Genomic DNA, 8,578 nt, shown 5'->3' with positions numbered 1-8,578 from the left:
AAAAGCATGCACCATAACACACTGTTTATAGACAGTATACCTAATACATTATGCCATAAGAACTAGTCTTTTGCACTGGATTATAAACTTTTGTAAACAAGTATTTTGTCTAATTTAACTTTGTCTGTCTAATGCCTGGGACACTTTTAATGTACAACTGCAAAATTATGTACCCTTGTCTTGCTGCTATAACCTGTAAATCATTGAGATTGGAGTATGGCCCAAGATACATGTCATTTTAAAAAACTCTCCAAATGTTCCAATATTATTTGCAGCTTCCAGCCAAGATGAAGTAGTAGTAACTGAGTTTAATCTCCTGCTTAAAACACTGGGGGAAAAAAACAGATGAAATATATGAAAGAATAATTTTCAGTTTTCAAGACATTGTGCATCAGGTAATGAAGGACTGGTCCTGAAGAGATAAAAAATAAAGGAAGCCCTGTGACTGCCCAGGAGTACTGCAGATAGAGTTTCCAAGCTATGCTGGAGGGAGGGGAACCCACATAGGGCTCAGCAGTCTCCCAGAGTAGAGGAAATAGAATCTTAGAGTCTGGGAAGGTCAGGGAGCTCAAGTCTGCAGGGCAAATAATGGACAGAAGGGAATGGCACACAAAGCTCTATCCCATGTCTAGAGATTTATGGATGATCCTCTCAAGTTTTCAGATGGCTACTGATCAGCACGTGTGTGATTGAGAGGAACGCTCTCCAATGTTCAAGCTCACACAGGGCTGGGAGTAGCCCCCTTTTCCACTAGCCAGAATAGAAAAACCTCAAAATTTGCATGGCAATAGGTAGAAAACCCAGAAAATTTTTGCCTCAGTATTGGGAAAAAAAAAAAAAAAAAAAAAAAGCTTTAGATTAAACATTCTTCTGGTTCTGCCCAACAAAGATGAAGAGCAAGAACCAAACAGGATTAAGCTATGATCAAGTAACTTAGCTGTGTTCCAGAACAAAGCTCAAGAATCTTTTTAGGATCACAAAAATATCCAACACCCAACAAGGTAACATTTACAATGTCTGACACCTAATAAAAAATTACAAGTATGTAAAGAAGCAGGAAAATGAGACCTATAATGAGAAAAAATCAAGAAAAGCCAACCCAGAAATGATACAGCTGATATAATTAAACAAGACATGAAAACTACTATAACTATATTCCATATATTCAATAAACTGGAGGGAAGGCTGAACATGTGAAGAGCACATAGAAATTATACATATGACTCAAATCAGAAGAAATCTAGAACTCTGAGATGAAAAACACATTGCATTGAATTAATAGCAAAAAGACATTGTAAAAGAATAGATAAAAAACTGAAAGACATAGCTACAGAAATAAGGCTGGGGAGAAAACATTAACAGAGTAACAGTGAATTGTGGGATGACTTCTACTGGCCTAATTTAGGTGTAGTTGGAGTGATGATTTCAAAATTTGATGAAAACTATACACCCACAGAGCCAAAAAAGAGTCAATGAACACCAAGCACACACACCAAAAAATGTGGGCAACTCCACATTATAAGGCAGCTCACAAACTGCTCATAACCAGTGATAAAGAAAAAATACTTAAGAAGCCAGAGAAAGAACACCTGGGTAGCTCAGTTTGCTAAATGACTGCCTTTGGCCCAGTTCAGGATCTTGGAGTCCTGGGATCAAGCTCCACATTGGGCTCCCTGCTTAGAGGGGAGTCTGCTTCTCTCTTTTCCTCTGCCCCTGCCCACCTCTCATTTGCTTGCTCTCTTTCTGTCTCAAATAAATAAATACATTCTTAAAAAAAGAAAGAAAGAAACCAGAGGAAAAAGATACATACAGAGAAACTAAAATAAACACAGCAAACTTTTCTTGGGAAATGATAGGAGACAGAAAAAAATAGAGTAACATCTTCAAAATAGCAGAGAAAAAAAATGTTAACACGAAATTCTATACCCAACAAAAATATGCTTGAAAAAACGAAGGTACTTTGTGAGATATACAAAAGCTAAAAATGTCATACAAGTAGATTTGAACTACAAAAAAATTATAAAGGATGTCCTTTAGGGAGAAGGAACATTATACTAAATAGAAATCTTTTCTACAGAAAGAGCCCTGGAAATGATAAATATGTGAGTGAATATAAGACTCTTGTCCTTATTTAAATCTCTTACTTAAAAGATAATGGGGGGGGGGCACCCAGGTGGCTCAGTTGGTTAAGTGTCTGCCTTCACCTCAGGCCATGATCCTGGGGTCCTGGGATTGAGCCCCATTGTGCTCTCTGCTCAGCGGGGAGCCTGCTTCTCCCTCTCCCTCTGCTTGCTGCTCTGCCTACTTCAGCTCTCTCTCTGTGTGAAATAAATAAATCTTTAAAAATATATAAAAATTCTCTTTTAAAAAAATAAAAGATAATGGATCATTTAAAAGAAAAATAATATATTATAGTGTTTTTAACATACATAGAATAAAATATATGACAATACTACAGAGGCTGGGAAGAGATGAAGGTACAATTTTAAGTGTCCCCACTATACATGAAGTGTATAATTTCACTTGAAAGTAGACTTGTAAGTTAAAAATGTATGCTATAAATCTAAAAAGCCACTGAAATGTATATATACGCCTACTAGTCACAGAAGATTTATAGTTAATAAACCCAACAAAGGTGATAAACTGGAATTATAAAAAATACTTAATCTAAAAATAAAGCAGAAAAGGAGGAAAAGGACAACAAAGGACAGACAAGACAAAAAGAAAACAAATAGCAGGTTGGTATATTAAATCAAACCATATCAATATTTGTGATAAATGAAAATGTCTAAATATCCCAATTAAAAGGCAGAGATTACTGGGTTAGATTTAAAAAGCCAGACCTAGCTATATGTAGTCTACAAAAAGCCACTTAAATATAAAGACACCATTATGTTAAAAGTAAAAGGGTGGAAAAGTACTATGATAACACTAATCAAAAGAAAGATCGAGTGGCTATATTGACATCAGTCACAAATTTCAGAGCAAAGAATTTAATATTAGTAATTGTCATTTAATAATAATATGGGTCAATTCATCAAGAGGACATAACAATTATTATTATTATTATTATTTTTTTTTTAGTGGGTCAAGTAATACAGCACAAGAAATGCTCCTTTTACTGCCCATCCACAGGGAAACTTTGTTTTTTAACAGCTCCATTAGGAGACAATACACGAACTATAAAATTCATCCATTTAAAGCATACAATTCAGTGTTCTTTAGTGTGTTCACACAGTTGTGTAACCACCAGTACAGTCTAAGTTTTAGAACATTTTTGTCTTCCCAGAAAGAAACTCCATACTCAAAAGCAGTTCCTGTGTTCCCCAGTCATACTCCTCAGCACTAGGCCACCACTAATCTACTTTCTGTCTCTGGAATTTTACCTATTCTGGACATTTAAAAAAAATTTTTTTTAATTTTTTATAAACATATATTTCTATCCCCAGAGGTACAGGTCTGTGAATTGCCAGGTTTACACACTTCATGGCACTCAGCATAGCACATACCCTCTCCAGTGTCCATAACCCCACCCCATTCTCCCAAGCCTCCTCCCCCCAGCAACCCTCAGTTTGTTTTGTGAGATTGAGAATAACTTATGGTTTGTCTCCCTCCCAATGCCATCTTGTTTCATTTATTCTTCTCCTACCCCCTTAACCCCCCATGTTGCATCTCCACTTCCTCATATCAGGGAGATCATATGATAGTTGTCTTTCTCCGATTGCCTTGTTTCGCTAAACATGATACCCTCTAGTTCCATCCATGTCGTCACAAATGCCAAGATTTCATTTCTTTTAATGGCTGCATAGTATTCCATTGTGTATATATACAACATCTTCTTTATCCATTCATCTGTGGATGGACATCTAGGTTCTTTCCATAGTTTGGCTATTGTAGACATTGCTGCTATAAACATTTGGGTGCACGTGCCCCTTTGGATCTTTACCCTAAAGATACGTTTGTATCTTTAGGGTAAATACCCAGTAGTGCAATTGCTGGGTCATAGGGTAGTTCTATTTTCAACATTTTGAGGAACCTCCATGCTGTTTTCCAGAGTGGTTGCACCAGCTTGCATTCCCACCAACAGTGTAGGAGGGTTCCCCTTTCTCCGCATCCTCGCCAGCATCTGTCATTCCCTGACTTATTAATTTTAGCCATTCTGACTGGTGTGAGGTGATATCGCATTGTGGTTTTGATTTGTATTTCCCTGATGCCGAGTGATATGGAGCACTTTTTCATGTGTCTGTTGGCCATCTGGATGTCTTCTTTGCAGAAATGTCTGTTCATGTCTTCTGCCCATTTCTTGATTGGATTCTTTGTTCATTAGGTGTTGAGTTTGATAATTTCTTTATAGATTTTGGATACTAGCTTTTTATCTGAGATATCATTTGAAAATATCTTCTTCCATTCTGACGGTTGTCTTTTGTTTTGTTGACTGTTCCTTTGCTGTGCAAAAGCTTTTGGTCTTGATGAAATCCCAATAGTTCATTTTGCCCTTGCTTCCCTTGCCTTTGGTGATGTTCCTAGGAAGATATTGCTGCGGCTGAGGTCGAAGAGGTTGCTGCCTGTGTTCTCCTCAAGGATTTTGATGGATTCCTTTCTCACATTGAGGTCCTTCATCCATTTTGAGTCTATTTTCATGTGTGGTGTAAGGAAATGGTCCAATTTCATTTTTCTGTACGTGGCTGTCCAATTTTTCCAACACCATTTGTTGAAGAGGCTGTCTTTTTTTCCATTGGACATTCTTTCCTGCTTTGTCGAAGATTAGTTGACCATAGAGTTGAGGGTATATTTCTGGGCTCTCTATTCTGTTCCATTGATCTATGTGTCTATTTTTGTGCTGTCTTGATGATGACAGCTTTGTAATAGAGCTTGAAGTCCAGAATTGTGATGCCACCAACTTTGGCTTTCTTTTTGAATATTCTTTGGCTATTCGAGGTCTTTTCTGGTTCCATATAAATTTTAGGATTATTTGTTCCATTTCTTTGAAAAAAATGGATGGTATTTTGATAGGAATTGCATTAAATGTGTAGATTGCTTTAGGTAGCATAGACATTTCCACAATATTTATTCTTCCAATCCAGGAGCATGGAACATTTTCCCATTTCTTTGTGTCTTCCTCAATTTCTTTAATGAGTACTTTATAGTTTTCTGAGTATAGATTCTTAGCTTCTTTGGTTAGGTTTATTCCTAGGTATCTTATAGTTTTGGGTGGACATAACAATTCTAACAATGCATCTTTCAGTGTGTTTTTTCCTACACCACCAGAAATTCTCTGACACCAGCTGTTACCCTATAAACCAGCTTAATTAAACTATCTACCCAGAGATTATGTCAGATCTCACAGGTTAAGGGTTTAGTCCCATGAGCCTGGCTCCCCACAACACAGTCTTTAAACATCATGTAGGCTTCTGACCAATAGGCTATAAATCAGAAGTTCCTTCTTGGCTTCAATTAATTTGCTTGAACAGCTAACAGCACTCCGGGAAATATCTCACTGACTAGATTACTGCTCTAATATAAAAGGATAGAACTCAGAAACAGCCAGATGCATAGGGCAAGGCCTGGGGAAAGGAGCATAAAGCTTCTATGTCTTCTCTGAGTGTGCCACTCTCTCAGTACCTATATGTGTTCACCAACCTGGAAGCTCTCCCAGCCTCTTCCTTTGGGTTTTTATGGAGGCTTCATTATACTGGCATGATTAATTAAATAATCAGCTATTGGCAATTGATTCAACCTCCTGCCCTCTTCCCTCCCCAGAGTCAGGGGGTGGGACTGAAAGTTCCACCCCCTCAATTCACAGGGTTGGTTCCATGGGTTGACAACCCATCCATAGGTTACCTAGGGACTTTCCAAAAGTTGCCTCATTAACATAACAATAAACACCTTCATTGCTCACATCACTTAGGAAATTCCAAGGGTTTTATTAGTTCTGTGCCTGGAGGAGCAGGGACAGACTAAATACATATTTACTATTATAAATCAGTATTACAAACCATTAACAGCTCAAAGTACACAAAGCAGAAACTGATAGAATTGCAAGGAATATAGACAAACTCATAACCATGGAGATTTCAATGCCTCTCAATAGCTTATAGAACAGGTAGACAGAAAATCAGTAAGAATACTGTAGACTTCAATGCTACTAACCCACTAGATCTAATTGACATCATAAAGCATTAAAACTAATAATAATAGAAAACACATCTTTTTCGGATGCATACAGAACATTTACAAACTATATTCTGGGCCATAAAACAGATGTCAGTAAATTTAAAAGGATTCATATAATACAAAGTATGTTTGCTGAGCACAGTGGAATTAAATTATATATTGGTAATAGAAAGATATCTAGATAATCCTCAAATGTTTGAAAATTAAATAACCCATGTCTAAATCACCCATGGGTTAAAGAGAAAATTTGAACTAAAAGAAAATGAAAGCATAGCATACCAGACTTTATGAAGAGAACTTAAATACTTATGGGGGTACTTAGTACTTGAGGGGAAATTTATTGCATTGAACGCCTACATTAAAAAGAATGGTCATTAATTGATGACTTCAGCTTATACTTTAAACTACAAAAAGCAAATGCAGAGTAGGTGTAGGAAAGGAAATAAAGTGAATCAAAGAAACAGAAAACAGAAAAATAGGGAAAAGCAATGAAACCAAAAGATGGTTTGTTGAGCAGATCAATACAATCTTTAGCCTGACTGATCAGGAGAAAAGGCACAAATTACCAAGGAATGAGAGAGGGAAGATTACTATAGGTTCTACAGATATTAAAAGGATAATAAGAGAATATTATATGCCAAAATTCAATGACTTAGATGAAACGGACAAATTTATTTTTTTTAAGATTTTATTTATTTGAGAGACAGAGAGCATGAGCAGCATGAGGAGGAGAAGGGGAAGCAGGCTTCCTGCGGGACAGGGAGGCTGATGGGGGAATTGATCCCAGGCCCCCTCAGAATGGGCAAATTTTTTAAAAGACAAACTACCAAAACTCACTCAAGAAAAACAGAATGTAAAATTTTACATTTCCAAAATGGAAAACATTTTAGCAGTTTCTTTAAAAGTAAAACATCTACCAGTTCACCCAACCATTTCATTCTTAGGAATTTATTCAAAAGAAATGAATTTGGTCTAAAACTTATACCAAATCTAGTAACTATATTTGTTAAAGTCCTAAATGGGAAAAAACATTAACAGTTGAATGAATAAACAAATATGGTATATCCATATAATAGAATACTATTCAGTTAAAAAAAAAGTTTGAACTATTGGTATAAGCTGTAACGTGAATATGAATCTCTAAGTGAAAACTAAACAAAGCACATGCTATAAATTTATTTATATAAAATTCTAGAAAATGCAATTAATTTATTGTGACATAAAACAGGTCATCGATTGCCTGGGAATGGAGGGATGGAAAGAAGGAATTACAAAGAGGCAGAAGCATTTTGGGATGATATAACTGTCAGTTACCTTGTCTTATTATTTTGTGGGTGTATACAACACAAAATGAACTACTGTATACTTCAAATACATGCAGTTTATTGTGTGTTGATTATACCTCAATAAAGCTTTCATAAATTGTTTTTAAGTGAGGGCAAAATGAAACCATTTTGGACTATCAAAAGCACAATTTGTCATGATCAGACCAAATTTGTCAGACCATAAGATACACCAAAGGAAATTTCTTCAGCCCAAAGGAAAATTATACCATAAACCCAGATCTATAAGAAGAAATGAAAAGCACCAAAAAATAATAATTATATGGGTAAGAATATTTTACCCATGTTTAATTTTTTAAAAGAGAATTTAAAAATAGAACATAAGTAAATCTTTTAAAAAAATGATTGAAGCAAAAACAATGTATCTTGACATAATATGTGGAACATGTATGATAATAGAACACAAAAGACTGGAAAGGAGAAATAAAACAAGACTGTTGTGAGGTTTTCATATTATATTATGTATATTATTTCTAATAGACTACGGCAAAGTAAAGATATGTACTGTAAATGATACAGCAATGACTACATCTGAGCACAGCTGGTAAGTTCATACTAGAAATCAACTGGACTCCTAAAAGATATGCAATTCAAAAGAAGGCCAGAGAAGAGAAAAAGAAGGAACAGATGGGACAAAAAGAAAATATCAAGATGGCAGACAAAAATCCAACTGTAGCAAAAATTACATTAAATGGCAATGGCTAAAAACTGTAATTAAAAGGCAGAAATAATATTGATAAAATGAGACCCAACTATATGCTATGTTTTATGTCTAAACATGAAAGAGAGATAGGTCAAAAGTAAAAGAATAGAAAAATAAATGCAAAACTAGTAAGAAAGTTGGAATGGGAATATTAATATCAAAGTAGACTTCAAGTCAAGAAATATGGTGGCAAAGAGGGACATTACATAATAAAAGTGTGAATTACAAAGAAGACACTGATCCTAAATCATGGAGAGCTCAAAAATGAAGCAAAAACTGACAAACTGAAAGGGGGAAATAGACAAGTCCACAATTACAGTTGATTTCAACACTCTTTTCCCAGTAATTGATAGAACAG

The sequence above is a fragment of the Mustela putorius genome, unplaced genomic scaffold (genome assembly GCF_011764305.1).
Source record: "Mustela putorius furo isolate JIRA1106 unplaced genomic scaffold, ASM1176430v1.1 tig00537227_pilon_pilon_pilon, whole genome shotgun sequence".
Taxonomy (NCBI): domain Eukaryota; kingdom Metazoa; phylum Chordata; class Mammalia; order Carnivora; family Mustelidae; genus Mustela; species Mustela putorius.
The sequence above is the reverse complement of the archived record's forward strand: the minus strand, read 5'-3'. Positions refer to the sequence as shown.